We start from the raw sequence: 19,241 nt of genomic DNA, 5'->3' as shown, positions 1-19,241 counted from the left end.
AACGCAATGTGTCCCATCCAAACTGGAAATGAAAAAGGGCCAAAAAAGGTTAATGAAAAACTCTAGACAGTCACAAGGGGCGGGGGGGGCGGGGTTGAGGTGTGTCCTGTTTTTCCGCTATGACTCATAACCAGGCTGAATAGACCTTTCTGCATTGAGAGTGGTGGGGGGAGTTTTCACTTGCAACTGAAAAGGCTGTGTCTGCTTTGCACAAGGCTGTCTCCACCTCCTGTAATGAAGATGGATCAGGGTTTTACTGAGCAAGACTTCAAAGAGAAAAAGGGACATAAGTAGTTGACCTAAAGCCCCAGAACTTTAGATTACTTCTGGATCAAGAGGACCCTCTGCCAAGGAGAAGGGCTGAAGTGCTGTGAGTAAGAGTACTGGCCCTTTGCTGTATGTTTCTTTGATGGGTTGGCTTGCAGCTGCCTACTTCTACCTTAAAGAGGACAAAGACTGACATTTGCTGTGAATCCTGATTAAGAAGATCTCAAAGGGCTTGATGTAGAGCTTGCCTCCTGTTTTGTAGTCACAAGGACACAAAGACTTCACATGCGACATCCCTGAACTCCACTGCTGGGAGTTCTGACCTACCTGGTGGTGCCAAACTCCCTTTCGGGCACTTGGAGGTTGTGTTGCAACTCCTATTGGTGAAAATACACTCATCCCTCTTTACACGCCTGTTTTTTTTTCTGATGCAGCACCGCCATGCAGAAGAAATTTCCACGCACTGCTGCGCTGGAGCTGAAGAAATGTGTGCAGCTCCTACCAATGGCCTAAAGAACCATCATATGCCGAGTTCAGCGCACTGGTCTCCAAAGTCTCAGACCACTGCCCTGACTCTGACACAGGTCCTGCTGTGCACCTGGAAAAATCAATGTATAACCTGTCTGCGGCTACTAAAATTGCAACAGCGCCTGGATAGTCGCCGCATCCACCCGCATCACCTGGATTTTCTCACACATTGCCCCTGTGTACCATAGCCACATCAATGATGGGGGCTGCAATAAGAAACCAACTCAGCACCTCCCTGCACAGTCAGAAACCGGATGTCAATAAAGAACTAGTGCATCATCTCCCCTGGAGCAAGGAACCAAAGCATCACCTTCCCCGCGTATAAGGAAACAAAGTATCACCTTCCCTGTTCCTGTTTTTCTAGTGACATTTGATGCATCACAGGTACTTTGCACCAGAAGGGATGCATCCATAGTTTCTATGGACAGAACTGTTTTTACCCTTTACAACTCATATTTTGATATCTATATGTTGGATTTTTTGTTGTTTTGGTCTTGTTTGGTTTAGATAAAGATACTTTCTTTTTTTCCAAACTGGTGTGGTGTCTATTTATGGTGTTTTCAGTGTGTTATTTTGGGTTTTATACAAATGCTTTAGGGGCATATGTAGGTAAGTTTTGAGATTCTCAAATTGCGATTTTTTGGGAATCGCAATTAGAGAATCGCAAAACTAAATGTAGGTAGAATTAGCAAATTTATTTACGAATCCCTATTATTCCTTATTTGCGAATCACAAATAGAGATTCACAAATAAGGAATACCTTCTCATTCTTTCCTATGTGCTAGAAGGCCCATAGGAATTAATTGGAAGACATTCTCAATTTACGATTCTCAATCAGAGAATCGCAAATTGAGAATGCATTTTCCGGGTTGCAAGGGTGTCAATAGGACTCCCTGTTGCACCCCTGAAATTAACATGTGTGCACATGTGGCCAACATACATGCCGTAAGGGCATGTATGTGACCCACATGGCACTTTGAAAAATGCCATTTGCGATTCCTTAAATGCAATTGCAAAATAAGGAATCGCAAATTTTGCGATTCCTCATTTTGCATGTGGGTTTCTGTGTGCTACATAGCACACAGCCCTAATTGCGATCGCAAATGATGAAGTTCTGCGAATTTCAGCATTTGCGATCGCAAATGGGCTACCTACATATGGCCCTTAATCATTATCTCTGTAGTTTAGCCTGACTGCTCTGTGCCAATCTAACAGAGGGTGAGCACAGGCCAGCTTAGGTGTGTACTTCACTCATCCTGACTAGATGGAAGAGTTTTAGAAATTGGGGTCTCTAGTTGGCAACAGGTTGCAACTTTGTCCAAGTGGGGACCCTTGCTTCTAGTAAGGGTAAGGAAGTTACACCCTTAGACAACCAATGCTCACCCCCTTAGTAGCTTGGCATGAGCAGGCAGGCTGATCTCAGAGGCAGTGTATAAAGCATTTGTGCACACATACCATAATACAGTCAAAACACTACAAATGGACACCACACCAGTTTAGAAACATAAGTAATCTTTCTCTAAACCAAACAAGACCAAAACAACAAAATTTAAACATAGAGTTATCAAGGTATGACTTTTAAAAGGTAAAAACTGCTCTGTGCATAACAAACTATAGATACAGCACTTTCAAAATAAAGTACCTTGGATGTGTCAAAATCATAAACAAAAACAGCCACAGGAAGGTGATGCGTGGGTTCCTTATGCATAGAGAAGGTGAGGCATTGGTTTCATGCTCCAGGTGAGGTGATGCGTTTGATCCTTACTAATATACGAAGAAGGTGATGCGTCGGTTCCTTACTGAAGAGGAGGTGATGTGTCAGTTTCTGACTGTGCGGGGAGATGATGCCTTGGTTTCTTACTATGGTCCCGCCATTGTTGTAGACTTAGTGCTCTGGTGCAATACTTGGGAATTTGTCGGCTCTCGACGCATTGGTGGTGGCAACTGTGCTGCATTGATCTCTCCAGCCCCAGTCCCTTGATGTATCTATTCTGGAAGTTGCACAGCAGAGCCTGCATCGGAATTGGTGCAGTGATCTCGGACTTCAGAAATCGTTGCACGAGATTCAGTGCAGTGATTTCTTCAGCCGCAGGCAGGCACTGTGTCTGTTTCTTCAGTGGCACAGTGGTGTTGCATCAGAAACGGCTGCGGATGTGTCACCCTTGTTTAGTTACTTTCCTTATCTCAGCTCCAAGCAGCAGGAACAACCTCCGGAGGCCCAATACAGGATCAGGCACCTCTTGGCAGGTCAGAACTCCCAGCAAGGAAGCTCATAGGAGCTGGTGGTGAAGTCTTTGTATCCCTGCAACTTTAGAACTTCAAGCCCTTGAAGATCTTCTTGAAGTATAATACACAGCACACCACACAGCCTATGTCCTCTCCTTGGCAGAAACAGCCACTGCGGGCCAAGCCCAGACAGCACACAGCAAAGGGGCGGTACATCTCCTTTAGCTTTCCCACTTCTTCTCTTTGGAAGAGGTTCCTCGTGAGTCCAGAAGTATTCTAAGGTTCTGGAGTCTAAGCCCAAATATGTATACTGCATTTCTCTTTGTTCTCTTGTGGCAGAAAGGCTCTGTGCTCAGTGCAAACCAGTTCTGTCAGGAGGTGGAGACAGCTTTGTTTAAGGCAGACCAGGCCCATTTATGTGCATGGACATCTCCTCCACTACTCTAAATGCAGCCCAGGTCTATTCAGCCCAGTCCTTACTTATCCAGGGAACAACTCAACCCCCAGTGGCTGTCTACAGTGAATGCACATTCCCAGCCCCTGTCACTCAAAAGGCACTCACACACCAACGTACTCACCCACTCAGATACTCACACACCGACTCAGAGACCCACTTTGACACTCATTCACCCACTCATAGACCCAGTCAAACACTCATGCACCCACTCACAGGCCCATTCAGATACTCATGCACCCACTCACAGACCCACTCAGGGTCTAATGCACCCACTGTCAAACCAAATCAGATACTCTCACACCCATTCCCAGACCCATGAAAACCCTCTCACAAACTTTTACTGAGACATTCATGCACCCACTGACACACTCACTCAGACACTCTTGTACCCACTCATAGACCTACTCACACACTCACAGACCTACTCAAACAGACCCACTCAGAGACTTACTCTTCCATTTGCAAACCTACTCAGACACTCACACACCCACTCAGACACTCATGCACCTATTCACAGACTTACCCAAACACTCATGCACCCACTAACAGACCCACTCAGACATGTATGCACCTAGTGTCAGACCCACTAAGACACTCTCACACTCATTCACTAACCCATTCCGACACTCTCACATCTACTCACATGCTGATTCAGACACTCATGCGCCCAATAACAAACCCACTCAGATAATCACAGACCCACTCAGAATCTCACAGACCCGTCCTGCACCCACTTAGAAACTTATGCACCCAGTCACAGCCACAGTTCCACGTAGACACTTATGCACTGACTTGCAGGCCCACTAAGACACTGATATACCCACTAACAGACCCACTCAGAAACGTATACACCTACTCACAGACCAACTCACTCATGCATCCACTAACAAACCCACTTAGGCTCTCACACACCCCCTCACAGACCAACTTAGACACCCCTGTACCCTCTCACATATCCAATAAGATACTCACCCACTCACTCACAGACTTTCTCACACACTCATGTACCCACTCACAGACCCAGTCAGACACTCAGACACACACTCCTACTCAGAGACTAATACACCCATATGGTAACTCTCACTCCCACACCCACACACAGCCACTCACCCACCCACACACAGGCAGTGACACATTTATAGAAATTGCTATAGCATATGTTTGCATAAATGTGTTGTTGTTTTAGTATTATATGTGTCCAATATATCCAGCAGACCCTCTTATTTATCCAAGGATTTACAATAGATCATGGATCCATTAATAGAACTTGAAAAAAAGAATCACTTGGTGCATTGTACATAAATTACCCTTACCTTAATTTTTGAATTTTTAGTTTTAAAATGTATAAAATGAAGGAATGTGTGATTAAAATGTATTTAGAAACTTGTGAAAATGTATATTAGTAAATAAAACTTATGGGCCAAATTGTAGTTCAATGTATCTTAAAAATAAACTAATTAATTAAATAGAAACAAAAGTTAGAGGGACATAACAGTTATTGAAATAGCATTTTTTTAAACGTAGAGCTTTACAGAAAAACCAAAGGTACAGGGACGTTACAGTTAGGAAATAGAAATGAAAAGCCTTAGAAATTCACTTACAAACCCCAAAGATTACCTGGACATTATAGTTAGGCTCAGATTATACAAGCGTAAACCCATAGAAATTCAGCAGTTATACTTACCTGAGCTAACTATAACTTACAACCCCGCAATGCACTCCTTATAACTCCACATATTACATCATTGATGACATGACCAGTGATATCACTGATGATATCTCCAATGATATCACTGATGATATCATCCAGTGATTAGAAGTGTTTTTCTAAAAGCTTGTCAGTGTGGGAGTGGGTGTCTGAGTGGCTGTATGCATGTGTGAGAGCAGTATGAATCTGTTAGTGGGTGTGTGAGTAGGTGTGTCAGTGGATATGTGAGTGGCTGCATGGGTCTCTGAATGGGTTTGTGAGTAGTTTCCTGGGCATCCGATAGTTGTGTGAGTGGTTGTATGGGTATGAGAGAGGCTGTATGGGTATGTGAGTAGGTGTCTGAGTAGCTGTGGGGATGTGTGAGTGGCTGTATGGGAGTGTGAGTGGTTTTATGGGTATTTGCATGGGTGTGTGAGTAGTTGTGTCGGTGTGTGAGTAGGTATATGAGAAGTTGTATGGATATGTATTTGGAGTGTTAGTGGTTGTCTGAGTCTGTAAGTAGGTATGCAAGTGGTTTGTGGGTCTGTGAATGGGTGTGTGAGTGGTCGTGTGGGTATATGAGTGTTTTTATGGGGTATATGAGTGTTTTTATGGGGCTGTAAGTGGGTGTGTGAGTGGTTGTAAAGGTGTGTGAGTGGTTGTATGGATGTGTGAGTAAGTTTGAGTAGGTGTATGAGTGGCTACATGGGTGTGTGAATGAGTAGTTGTGTGGGTGTGTGAGGGGTTCTATGGATGATATCATCAGTGATGTCATTTGAGATGTCATAAGTGATGTCATCAGTGACATCAATTCAATTCAATTTTCAATCTTTATTTCGACCATTTGGTCATAAAAGATGCACAATACAAAGAAGGAAAAACACATATTCAAACAACTTTACATTTAAAATATGGCTACGCAGAGAGAGTTCAATACAGGGATATACATCTTTATAGTGAATTTAAAAAGTTCAGTCACTACCCAACATTCTTTAAAAAACGGTTTCGTGTAAACCACACATTGGTTAAAAATTTAGAAAGTGCAAAAACAGTTGGGCCAGTAACATCAGTTTTTAAAACCCTGTACATTGGTGCGTATTCCCTGCCACCCATGTTCCTTATCAACGGAAGCAACCAATACTTTCTAGCTGCCATATAGGCTGGGCAAAAGAAGACCACATGCAGGTCGTTCTCCTCCCTATCCTCACACACAGGGCAATACTTGCTGGGGGCAGCCGGCGACCATCGACTAGTAAAAGACCGGAGGGGTAGCGTGCCATACCGCCACTGGAGATACAGTCTTCTTGCCAGTAAGGGAAAAATAGGGTCCAGAACCTTTTCAAACTTATAAGTGTCCTTGCTTTGCAGGAACACGGCTGACAAAGACCCGTCTGGTTGGGCAGCTATAGCCCCTGCCAATTTACGTTGGTAGTATAAATTCGACAGAGACTTCTTAGAAATATTGGGTGCTGCCGTAGCCGGGTCTGTCCATAAATCAGGAAGCCCCAAATCCATGCAAATGGCTTGGATATTTTTAACCCAGGGGACACTAAGCACCTTGGGGTGTTTCAGTATTTCGACCAATTCAGCCCTGTAATCCGTGAGATCGTTACTACTCCATAGCCTGCGCCAGAAGGCTATGGGTCTCAGGCCTATCTCATCCGCTAGAGGCCGTAATCCTAAATCAAGCCTCAATGGAAGAAGCGGAGTGCTCGGGGGGAGAGCAGCCACCCTTCTTACAAACTTGTTTTCTGTTACAGAAAGGCTATGACAAGGCATATGCCCCCACAGTTCAGCCCCATACATAATTGCTCCCCTCGCCTGGGCCTTATATATCTGAACTAAGGCGCCCAACGGCCGGTACGTCGAGCCGGTCATAATTCGTGCAATGCCCCCAGTAGTTTGCACGAGTTTGAGATTTGCCCTGATCTGGTGGGATCCCCAGGTCATAGTTTCATTGAGGGTTACACCCAAGTATTCGAAGGTGGCCACTCTCTCGAGCCGCGCAGTTCCCAGTAGCGGACTCTGGCGCAATTTGTGACTCGGATTTAAAACCATAAATTTGGTTTTAGTGGCGTTAATTTCTAACCCTCTATCCAGGCAGAATGCGGAAAAGGAGTCGAGTATCCTTCGAATACCCATAGGGGTTTTGGAAAGCAGCAGGGTGTCGTCCGCAAACATAATTGCGGGCACCCTGCGGCCATTAAGTTTAGGGGCGTCGGTATGCTCAGTGGCATTGAGATGGGCGATTACCCCGTTGACAAAGAGGCAAAACAGGGTCGGCGCCAGCACACAGCCCTGTCTTACCCCTCGGTCAACGGGGAACCTATCAGTAAGCTCCCCAGACCTCCCGCACCTCACTCGGGCATAGTTCCCATGATGCAGCCTCTGTAAGATTGACAGGATGTCCGGGGGGACGCCCATCTCAGCCAGGACGCTCCATAATTTCCCCCTGGGGACCAGGTCGAAAGCGGCCCGTAAGTCCACAAAAATTGTGTACAAACTGCCGCCATCGAACTTTGCTGTCTTCCAGTATATCAGATTTAGTCTAAAAACCTGGTCCACTGTGTTTTTATGGGGCTGTAAGTGGGTGTGTGAGTGGTTGTAAAGGTGTGTGAGTGGTTGTATGGATGTGTGAGTAAGTGTTTGAGTAGGTGTATGAGTGGCTACATGGGTGTGTGAATGAGTAGTTGTGTGGGTGTGTGAGGGGTTCTATGGATGATATCATCAGTGATGTCATTTGAGATGTCATAAGTGATGTCATCAGTGACATCACTGACTATGTCATCAGTGATGTAATATGTGAGGTTCTAAGTAGTGCATTGCGGGGTGAGTTATAGTTATCTCAAGTAACTATAATTGCTGGATTTCTATAATTTGGTATCTGTGAAATCTGAGTCTAACTATAACGTCCCTCTAACCTTTGGTTTTTTTTCAGTAAAAGTCAAAGGTTTTTTAAATACTATTTCGTAACTATAACCTCAGTGTAACCTTTAATTTTAGCAGAGAATTTCTGCAGTTTTTAATTTGAATTATAAAGGTTTGTTACCATTTTATGTCTGAACTATAACCTGTGAGAATGAGTGTGTGAGTGGCTGTATAGGTTGGTGAATGGCTGAGTGAGTAGCTCTATGGGTCTGTGACTGTTTTTGTGGATGTATGATTGTGTGTGTGAGTGGCTGTATGGGTCAGTGAGTGGGTATGTGAGTGGCTTTATAGGTCTGTGACAGAGTGTAAGTAGCTGTATGGGTCTGTGAGTTGTTTTGTTTGAGGGTTGTGTATAAGTGGCTGTAGGCATCTGTCACTGAGTGCGTGAGTAGCTGTATGGGTCAGTGACTGGGTATCTCAGTCGCTGTGAGTGGGGGTGTCCTTGTCTATAAGTATTTGTGAGCGTGAGTATATTTGTGATTCAGTGAGTGGGTGTGTGAGTGGCTGTATGGGTCTATGAGTAGGTGTATAAGTAACTGTGTGGGTTTGTGAATGGCTGTGTGGTTGTATGAGTGGGTTCGTGAGTGGCAGTATAGGTCTGTGAGAAGGTGTGTGTGTGGCTTTGTGTGTGAGTAGGTGTGTGTGAGTGAATGTATAGGTGCATGGATTGGTATGTATGTGGTTTGTGGGTCTATGAGTGGATGGGAGAGTGGTAGAATGGGAGTGTGAACGGGTATCTGAGAGTCTACATGGCTGTGTCAGTAGCTATGTGAGTGACTGGGCCAGAACTGAACATCACATGCACCTTTATCCAACAAGAAAACACAGTTTTGCACAAAACATGTACCCAACTGGAGTACTTTGTGCTGGTTAATTAGTAAGTGCTAACTCATTTGGTAAATGTCTCATGTATATACACTACAGTTGTGTAAGGGACCAGAAGAAAGTGCCTCTACTGACCTTCTGTGTGTTTGATTTCAGCAATGTTATTGTTCCTCACGTGTCTTCTTCCAGAAATCTGTGATAAGATGTATTCTCCTATAAAGAAGATGAAGAGACTACAAAGAGGTTAACCTCCACCCAACAAGGCTACTTTCTCTAAACTATATAAAATAAGTGTTTCTTTGTTTGGTCGAGATGTCCTCATATTCATCACATCAACCAAGCAGGAATCACCAAAATCAGGGGAAAACAACCTGGGTGACCTTTTGGCAAGCTGCCCATTATACCACCAAAAGGTGGGAAGATTTTTGTATACTACTAAGTTGAACAGGGTGGGGCCAAACAGGCAAGGCTTCCAGATGATTTTGTACATTTGCATACTCATGTACATTTAAAGGGAGATACATGGACTATGCTCTCACCAGGAGAGGCCAAGAAAGAACCCACCTACTGCCATTTTTCTTCCCTTTTTGATGAGATATTGTTTGCCTCTGGCCCAGGTCTTCTATATTCGTCTATGGATATTGATGCAATCGTGTCTAGGGTTCTGGGTCTTTTGGTTGATTTCTTCTATTACTGCTCTGGGTCACCCATTAATTTCCCAGACCTCATGTTGGAGACCATTTGTATTTGGTCACAGGTTCAAAGCCCAGTCAACTCAGCCTTTCATCCTTCTGAGGTCGATAAAATGAGTACAATTGAGTTGAGTAATGAAAATACATTTCTTACTCAGTGGCAAGATACCCTTGGGCGAACATGCGCTTTACAAATACGTATTTTATGTTATGTAGATGGATGCACAAGTCAACTAGATGCTGGGCTAGCGAACTTGCTGGCCGGCCAGTGGGCTATGAAGTTGTGGTCTGTTGGCTACCGGAAAGGCATGCTAATAGAGGCCTTGTGGCTTATGAAAACTATTTTCTGAACTGAAGAGAGGGCAGCAATGGCAGCCAGAGAGGGAGGTGGTGGGTAGGAGGTGCAATGTCCCCCTTACTCTTTTCAATTTCAGCTCACTTTTTAGCTCTGAGGTATTTTGTATACAGGCATTAATTTTGGCATCAAGAACTTGGGTTTAGGGATAGGTACCGGTTGGATGACAGACGGTCAGCACCAAGTCCTTACTGGACTCCTTCTGCTGGGTTCTGGGGTCTCTTTCTGCAGAGTCTGACTACGACCTCCATGCTTGCCTTGCCTCATCTTAATCCCCAGCCCTTCCTGAGGAAAAGCAGTCCACCGATGCCCAGGCTGCTGGCGCAAGACGCCTCTTAGTTCCCATCTTGAACGATTACAAAATAAAGAGACGGGCGCTGGAAGCAGGAACACAAGAACAGAGTTTTATTTCTCATGAGGAGAGCCTGTCATTTCGGACACGCACACAGTGTCTTCAGGAGGTGCTCTAAAAAGTTTTACTGAGGCTTCGTCTTTTATACACAGGTTTATGGCATGTGACCATTCTTTATTACAATAAAGACACTGTGAAGTATGAAAAAGACATCCCCGGAATCCCCGCTTCAGACCCATCCCCACACATTTCCACAGTAGAGGTCCCCACCCCCTATACAATAGGAGATGGTTATTACACAGCCGGACGTTCCGCCGATTCTTAGAATGTGTGCGCCTGATCGGATCTCGGGGGGGGGGGGTGGGAGGCCAGGACCAATCGTAGCTCCTTTGAAGAGGGGCGATTCCATACAGTAAGGGGTAATAAACTGTATCCTCAGGCTAGGTGATGACCGGGGATGCGTGCAAACAATCGGGCTCAAAGAAAGGGGTCATCAAAGGAGAGGTATTCATGCAAGGAATGGTTCCGTGTGGACAATTGATGTAGAGGAAGGGGTTTATCAATAGAGGGGTATTCATGAAAGGAAGGGAGGTGTTGGTCAGGCGCGGGGTGTGATTCCCAGGGGCAGAGTCACGCAGAAGAAGAGGTTTTATGCTCTATGCATGAGAGAGCGGGGGTGTTCAATGCGCGGGGGGCGTGCTGGGGATTTAACAAACGGGCAGAGAGGCCATGGTGCCTAAAATGGCTGTCGCGTACGTGCGTGCATGGGCCTACGCTGGCAGGATGATGCAGTCAATGCTTTGCGGTATTCGTTCTGCTTACAGAGAGGGGTATGGTGAACACAAATGAACGCCGCTTATGTACATATACATGGTCATTTTCCACAGTCGCCGCTTTTTAACATAAGTTAGTTCATTTCCGTGATTATCATAACTGACGGGGTGTACATATAGCCATGTGTGGTCAATGGAATAGCGTTTGTCAATACTGGCGGATCGCATATAACCATGTGCAGTCGAAGCGATAGACGAGGTGCAGTACATATGAATTTACATTTGTTGTGTTATACATACGAGTCTAGAGATCGGTGTACTACTCAGTCGGGGTCAATCAATGAAATGTTCCGACACATTATAGAACCATGTTCTGACTCTCTCTCCGGTGGTATCAATGTACAGTTAAAAGTGACAAACAAAACATTTTGAAAGCAATACAAAGTGGTTGAGGGGGGGGGAATTCAGTTCTATACAAGCAATTAGTCAAGGGGGGGTAGAATGTTCAAAAAAGGGGGGGGGGGTCTTCGCCACAGTGTCTTTTTAGCAGCGAACCATCACTGGTAGGCTCTAGTAGTCCGTCTTCTTCCGTTGGCGCTGTTGAGCACCGGCGGTGGAGCTATAGGTCCAGCTCGGATCCAACCTTATGCGTCGCAGGGTGCGATCTGTCCTCTGCTGTTAGACCACAGTCCTGTTTCCTAACTAATCTTTTTAGGGGTGCCTCATGCTGGGCACCTGCATTTCTTTCTCCTTCCGTGGCAAAACCCTATTCTACCTAAATGCTGTTCTTCTTTTCTGAGTCAAAATCCATGTGGAAAAGGGGGGTGTTGCTGGATAACCGAGGGAAGAGGGGGCGGAGTGGGATCAGATCCTTGAAACCAACCAAGGGAGCAAAGGATAACGAGCAGGCAGGCCAATCAATCGGGCTCAAAGGGGCGGGGACTTTTGGCACTAGTGGGTCAGCAAACAGAGGGCTTCAAGGCAGCCCTTCATCCTTTCATTTTCCGTGTTTGTGAGTGGTGCCTCGTCCCGCGTCTCGTTGCTCTGCGGCTCCACCTTTGGTCGAGGTCACATGTACTTCGTGATCTGTGGCCAGGCTGTGCGTCACGTCCGGCCCCTCTCCTCCGGTGATTGGGTATCTTTGAATGAGTACAAAACAAACTTTAGAGAACTGGTAGGAGAAGACATTTATACATTTCAATTCCGCCCCCAATCCTTAAGTAGTTGGGGATACGTTCATCGGTCACGGTCAGAAGTTATTACTATGGAGTATGTATGTGAGACTAAGTCTATTTGGCGTTCATTCATGACGTATATGGAGAGTGGTCAGACTCCTATCAACTGCGTATTCTATCAAACTTGAAATCGGATCCTTCGGTAGAGACTCGTCTTTCTAACCCAAGTCCTGACAGTCTTACGTTTTCCTTCAGAGTCGGCTAACTCTTGCGAACAGGGGGGGGATGCTAACATCATGAGAGAGGGACAGAGGCTAAACATTCTTTTCTCGGAGAGCAACGGTTAATCAGGGTCATCAGTTATACTTCGGGGACAGCAGATATGGAGCTGGGGTCAATCGGGAGAAGCGAGGATGCTTTCGACATCCGTACTTGGGTGCGGAGGGGTGGGGCAATCTGGGCATTGGGGATTGTGTTTCTAACGAACTGAAAAACAGAAGGCCACTGACATATAGTCCCCCCTATAAAAAGGCCAGATTAGGGGACATAAGTTGTCTTACCTGTCCTTTCCTTCTTAGCCAATTCAAGTTCCTTCATTTTGCAGAAAGGAGAGGTAGTAATATGGCAATTTACAATCGTTTTAGTTTCTGTCAATTTTTCCTGAACACCTTTGTGTTCACAAACCAATTAGGCTTGTGCCGGCGGGGCACAACGTTACCACACAAAGGAAGAGGGAACAGGGGGGACCCTCAGAGAGAGAGAGAGAGTCGTCCGCATTCTAAACGAACTATTCGGTACACGTACGACATGGAGAGAGAGAGAGAGAGAGACGTGTACAATAATAGGCCATTTAGTGCGCACACAACACAGAACAGCACGGGTCAAGTTATATAGAAGCACAGGCTGAGGGACGACGTAGATCCATACATCACGTACACACGAATTCAGGCGGGGGAGATAGTACATGTATTACATACAAAAATCCAAGACAAAACATGGAACAGTTTCTGGCCACAAAGATTTCTTCCTGAATGCTGCGCATCCTTAGTATCCTACTTAATTCGTCTGGGGGCTGAGCTTTTTACCTTTTTCTTCTTTCTTTTCGTTGGCTGCCTTTGCTGGTGGCCTCGGTTGCAAATACTTACACTTTTGTCAATTGGTCGGGAACTAACCTGGTCGGGCTAATACTCACGGTGGGATATTCGAATAGTTTTTAGTGAATGGGTTTCCAGGCTGAGGCAACAGAGGGTATCAGTCGGGAGAACAATGGGGCAGCTTTGAGTTTTATGTCTATGAGGGTGCAAGAAGAAGGTGGTAAATCTTAAACATTGACTACATTCCTAGTCTTTCAGGTGGAGGGTACTTGGGTAGACCTCACCCCGGAATATTCCTTAACCTTTCCCTACTTAGTTAAAGTTTGAATTTACTCATTGGTGCACGTCATTCTTGGTTGCATTATTTGGGGTGCCGGTTGGAGTCATATTTTGTCATACTGTAATAACCCGTCAAGTTTCTGCTTCACCCTCCCAGTCGCTGTGTTCAGAGAGAGAGAGAGACAGTCATTTCTAAGTAAGGGAGTGCTATATCTTTGTTTGTTCATCGTGTATAGGCACCATGTTCAGACCTCTTTTTCCCCATTCCATCAGTCATTCGATCATCACTTAAGTCATACACAAAACATTTCTTTTATCAATCCAAACATGTGCAACGTGTATTCAGTCGAGCTATACACATCAGGGCATGCACGCGTGCATTCATATCGCACAAATTCGTCACGTTCTCAGGGGCAGTCCCCATAGGTAATATATCATTTTCACAGTGCTAGCCCGATTTCCGCGCGGGACCATGGCGTGCTGCTTAGGTCTTCTCCATACTTTAGTCGACGTTCCGATGTGACCTGCAGAAAGAGGGGAAAAAGAAGGGGTGGGGCAGCGTTTTAAAACACATCAGCGCGCATAAACCCGAAAATGCTTTTACTCACCACATACTCGACCTGTCTCTACGGGATGCAGTCCCTACCATCTCGGCGTTTAAGCCCAGAGGGACCGGTAGTGTGGGAGAGATAATTATTGATGGCCTGTGTATAGCATAGATCGCCCAAGTGTGGCATTACGGATCGTGTGCAGGGGAGGGTCAAAACAAAGGGCAGTCGGTGTAGAGTGGGGGGGGTGAGCTCGTGCTCTCCTTTGAGGAAGAGGGATGGTCTACAGTGGTACAGGGTCGTTTTCGTTCGTCAGGCACGGAAACTAGAGGGCTAGGTGGCATTCCTTCGGAGTGGCTTAGGGCTTCTAAAACGACTTCCCTGATACATGTGGCATACAAAGTAAAGGCTAAATACCGGGATCTTTATCGATTGCTTTACGTTGCACAAAAATGAAAAACACATACAACAAACCTGGACCATTCACATTTGTAATATCTCTGTGTACTATACTTTTTATCCTTTAACTAATCGAGCTGTTTCATTTCACCTGTATTTTACTTATATCGGAGACAGTGGCCATTTATTCGAATCTTGCCAATCTAAGCGCTATAACTATGTTTGCTTTTCAAAAAAACCTTTATTTAAAAATGTTGGCGCACAAATACGGGCCTACAACCACGTGGGCCGGCCACGGAGCAGACTGGAACTGTACATGAGGGGATATTTATTTGTGGAAAACATAACGGAGTCGGCGGTCGGTGATTTCATAATAAAAGTGCGACAAGTGCAATAAAATCGTATCGAAAATTTATTGTGGGCAAGTACCATAAGTGTCGAAAATTCAAACTTTCAATAATACGGTAATCAATGATGCGTCAGAACTTAATATAAATTCATTGTCCGAACGTTTAATCAGTACCATCCCCTCCCGCCATGTGCTTCAAAAACTGCATACATATCTCATGATATCAAGGCTGAGCAACCGGACCACAACAAGGAGCTGCAAGTTTCATTTGTACCAGCGCCATTTTGGGTGAGGTCAGGCAGGTCCAAGTATAGTCAAAATGTCTCCACCAACTCGTCGTTGGACCAGAACCTCTTTCGGCAGTCCAAAAGTTTTCGTTAAAGGGTAGCAAAAGGGACTGGCGAAATGAACCATAAGTCAAAAGGGGGGAGGGAGGCAACAATCTTTCCTACCGGGTCATACTGGTGTCCCATCTGAACTTGATCAAATTGGTAGTCCGCAGGATTTTGGTCATTTGAACTGAGGCTGGCGCCAGCATGGGAGCGCCAATGTCTCGTGGCTACGTCTTGGTCATTCCGTGGGTGATCATGGCAGTCATTCCCCATCGGGGGGGCCCGCGGGGAGGGTCAGGGGCCCCCGCTGTTCTCATAGAATCTTCAAAGTCGAGGGGAACGCTTCTGGACGTGGGACTCATTTTCTAGCTGACAAGCGACCGGGCCATCCCCTCACGCCGGGCCCAATCCTGCAGAGTTGACCGCCCACTTCATGAACTCGGCTGGTTCTGGCGAAGCGTCGTTGCACCGCAACAGTGGACGAGACCCCGCTGGGTGAGTGGAGCGCCGCTGCATCGCAAGAGTGGACGAACCCTTGTCGGGTGAGTGGAGCGTTCGGGGTGCAGCTGGGGGCCTCCACCTGGGGAGGTGGGAGAGGCTCGTCCGCGCCGCCTCTCCCTCCCAGCGCACCCCACGCCCATTTCCCGGCGCGGACATTCGTGATGGCCGGACCAGGAGATAAGAGGGGGGGTGGGGGTCGGAGGCATAAGCAAGACATCCCCCCACCCCCCCCCGTGGCCTGCAAGGCGCCAGAAGAGGATGGGAGGACTCGTACATTCCGGGCCGACCATCCCACGACTTCTCCGGCCGATGGCGGCCAGCCGGGCCCCGCCCTGCACGTGTCGAGGCCTCGTCTTCCGGATGGGCGTAACCGTGGACCTGTTGCACTTCGGGAGTTTCCGGAATGGGGTAGGTATCTGCTGACTTGTATCTATCTCATGTTACTGTTATTGGGCGCGGCGGGCGGTGGGACAGACATGTTTGGAGCAGTGAGGGGCGGCGGAGCCTAGCTACCTCGTGGCTGCCGTGATGTCAAGCTTGGCTTCTCTCACCACTTTCATGTTTCTTATTGCGGGCTGTTTCTAACGTTTCTCATTTCTAGCGAAGTCAAAAAACTCATCAGTGGCCTACTGATTTTGCTCGATTTCTTTTTCCTTCCTTTTCTAGTGTGTTTCATGCTAAAGTTTCTGTTATCAGGATACGGTGATTACTTCGTATTTTACATATGTCCTTTTTATTAGGGGTGCCCTCCGGTTGAGCCAGATGATCTACCTCTAATAAATGGTCCGGGTGGAACTAGTTTACCAATCAGTGGGGAGTAGATAGGCATGACAGATTACAACGGGGGACAAAGGTCCGCATTACCTACCCTTCACTACTTGCAAAGACTAGACAGAATATTTCTATTCCACGTTTTTTGCAGACAGAGAATACCTCAAAAGAACTATTCCTTGAACAATAAATGTCCAGACAATCAATCAATCAGTGGGGAGAAAAACAGGTATGACGAATTACAACGGGGGGCAAAAGTCCGCATTACCTATCCTTCGCTATCTGCAAAGGGAGACAGAATATTCCTATTCTTCTCTGTTTGTAGACAGGGAATATCTCAAAAGAGCGATAATCGATAAAACTCGATAACAAACAATCAGTGGGGAGAAAGATAGGCATGACGGATTACAATGAGGGACAAAAGTCTGCATTACCTATCCTTCCCTATTTGCAAAGAGAGAGGAACGTTCCTATTCGTCGCTGTTTGCAAACAGAAAATGTCTCAAAGAGAACCAATACTTCAAGTAGCAACCAAGGCTAAATGAACCAATCAATGAAAAATACCAGTATTTAAATACCGATTCCAATACCAACAATCAATCAATCAGATGGATAAAGCCATCCTACCAATCAGACGTAAAGACGTCCTACTTAACCTTACCCGGACCGGACCGTGTGGACAGTTCTTCGCCTTCCCTTTCCAGCGCCCGATCGTTCTCTTACTCCATGTTTTTACCACAGCATTCCTGTGGGATTCCAGTCAGGACAGTAGGTCGCTTGAGAGAGGTCCGTTCGGAATCGGTGAAGTTCATTCAATCGGCAGCCGGACGAGGGCCCTCTCAAGGCAGGTATACTCCAATCGTTTAGATGTTCACCCCATCGTCTGCTCTCTTACCAGACCTTATGTCTCTGATGGACACCGCGTTGGGACGCCAATTGAGGAAAAGCAGTCCAGATTACGACCGATGCCCAGGCTGCTGGCGCAAGACGCCTCTTAGTTCCCATCTTGAACGATTACAAAATAAAGAGACGGGCGCTGGAAGCAGGAACACAAGAAGAGAGTTTTATTTCTCATGAGGAGAGCCTGTCATTTCGGACACGCACACAGTGTCTTCAGGATGTGCTCTAAAAAGTTTTACTGAGGCTTCGTCTTTTGTACACAGGATTATGGCATGTGACCATTCTTTATTACAATAAAGACACTGTGAAGTATGGAAAAGACATCTCCGGAATCCCCGCTTCAGACCCATCCCCACACATTTCCACAGTAGAGGTCCCCACCCCCTATACAATAGGAGATGGTTATTACACAGCCGGACGTTCCGCCGATTCTTAGAATGTGTGCGCCTGATCGGATCTCAGGGGGGGGGGTGGGGGGCCAGGACCAATCGTAGCTCCTTTGAAGAGCGGCGATTCCATACAGTAAGGGGTAATAAACTGTATCCTCAGGCTAGGTGATGACCGGGGATGCGTGCAAACAATCGGGCTCAAAGGAAGGGGTCATCAAATGAGAGGTATTCATGCAAGGAATGGTTCTGTGTGGACAATTGATGTAGAGGAAGGGGTTTATCAATAGAGGGGTATTCATGAAAGGAAGGGAGGTGTTGGTCAGGCGCGGGGTGTGATTCCCAGGGGCAGAGTCACGCAGAAGAAGAGGTTTTATGCTCTATGCATGAGAGAGCGGGGGTGTTCAATGCGCGGGGGGGCTTGCTGGGGATTTAACAAACGGGCAGAGAGGCCATGGTGCCTAAAATGGCTGTCGCGTACGTGCGTGCATGGGCCTACGCTGGCGGGATGATGCAGTCAATGCTTCGCGGTATTCGTTCTGCTTACAGAGAGGGGTATGGTGAACACAAATGAACGCCGCTTATGTACATATACATGGTAATTTTCCACATTCCTGCTGGTGAATCTAAATTGCACCCCCCTGTTGTAGCTCTCAGGGTGCTATTCTTGCAACCACCTACCGGTCCTGTCATTTAGCTGATTGGTTAAGTCCAGCGGGCGGTGTGCGGCTCTGTGTGGAGCAGGCACTGTTGTGATATTGCTTGAGGGGATGCCACTATACCTCGACTCCCTCGCCTCCTACGCAATTCGCTATCTGACACAGAATCTGGGACAGCTGTATCTGGCGTGTTTGTCAGAGGTCGGATCCGAAGTGTTTTTGGGAGTCATAGGGGTTGGAGCACGATTCCTTTGTGCACTTTTTCCAGATAAGGACCTTTACTTCTATTCCAGTACAATCCAATCCACTCCACACCATTCCAATTCACTCCATTCCAATTCAGTCTAATTTCTTACAGTTATTGCAAGCTATTTTGAAAAGGCGAGAGGGAATTGGATTTCCAAGGCACTGTTGCGTGCATTCGGAAGTGATATGTGGTGAGGCCCTACAGGTTTTGGTCTATGCCCATGCAGTTTTAACTGCCAGCATATATGTAGGAACTAATAGATGGGATATACCCTAACCATAGGCTACCCAGTTCAGCTCTAGGTAGGAACAAAACAGACAGTCTCCAATTAAGTCTTCAACTCAAACTGGTGTTTGAGAAGTTAGAGGTGGAATTCCAATTAAAAGTAGAAAATACAACGTTCATTTGAATTTACTGCTGAGAAAGACATCTGCAGGTTAACATCTACAGTTCAAATTATAAGCAGCAAACAGAGCCTTAATTAAAAAAGTAAGCTGCAACTACTCTAAGT

This window comes from Lissotriton vulgaris, chromosome 4_1 (genome assembly GCF_964263255.1).
Source record: "Lissotriton vulgaris chromosome 4_1, aLisVul1.2, whole genome shotgun sequence".
In the NCBI taxonomy this organism is placed as follows: Eukaryota; Metazoa; Chordata; class Amphibia; order Caudata; family Salamandridae; genus Lissotriton; species Lissotriton vulgaris.
This window is presented reverse-complemented; position numbering follows the sequence as displayed.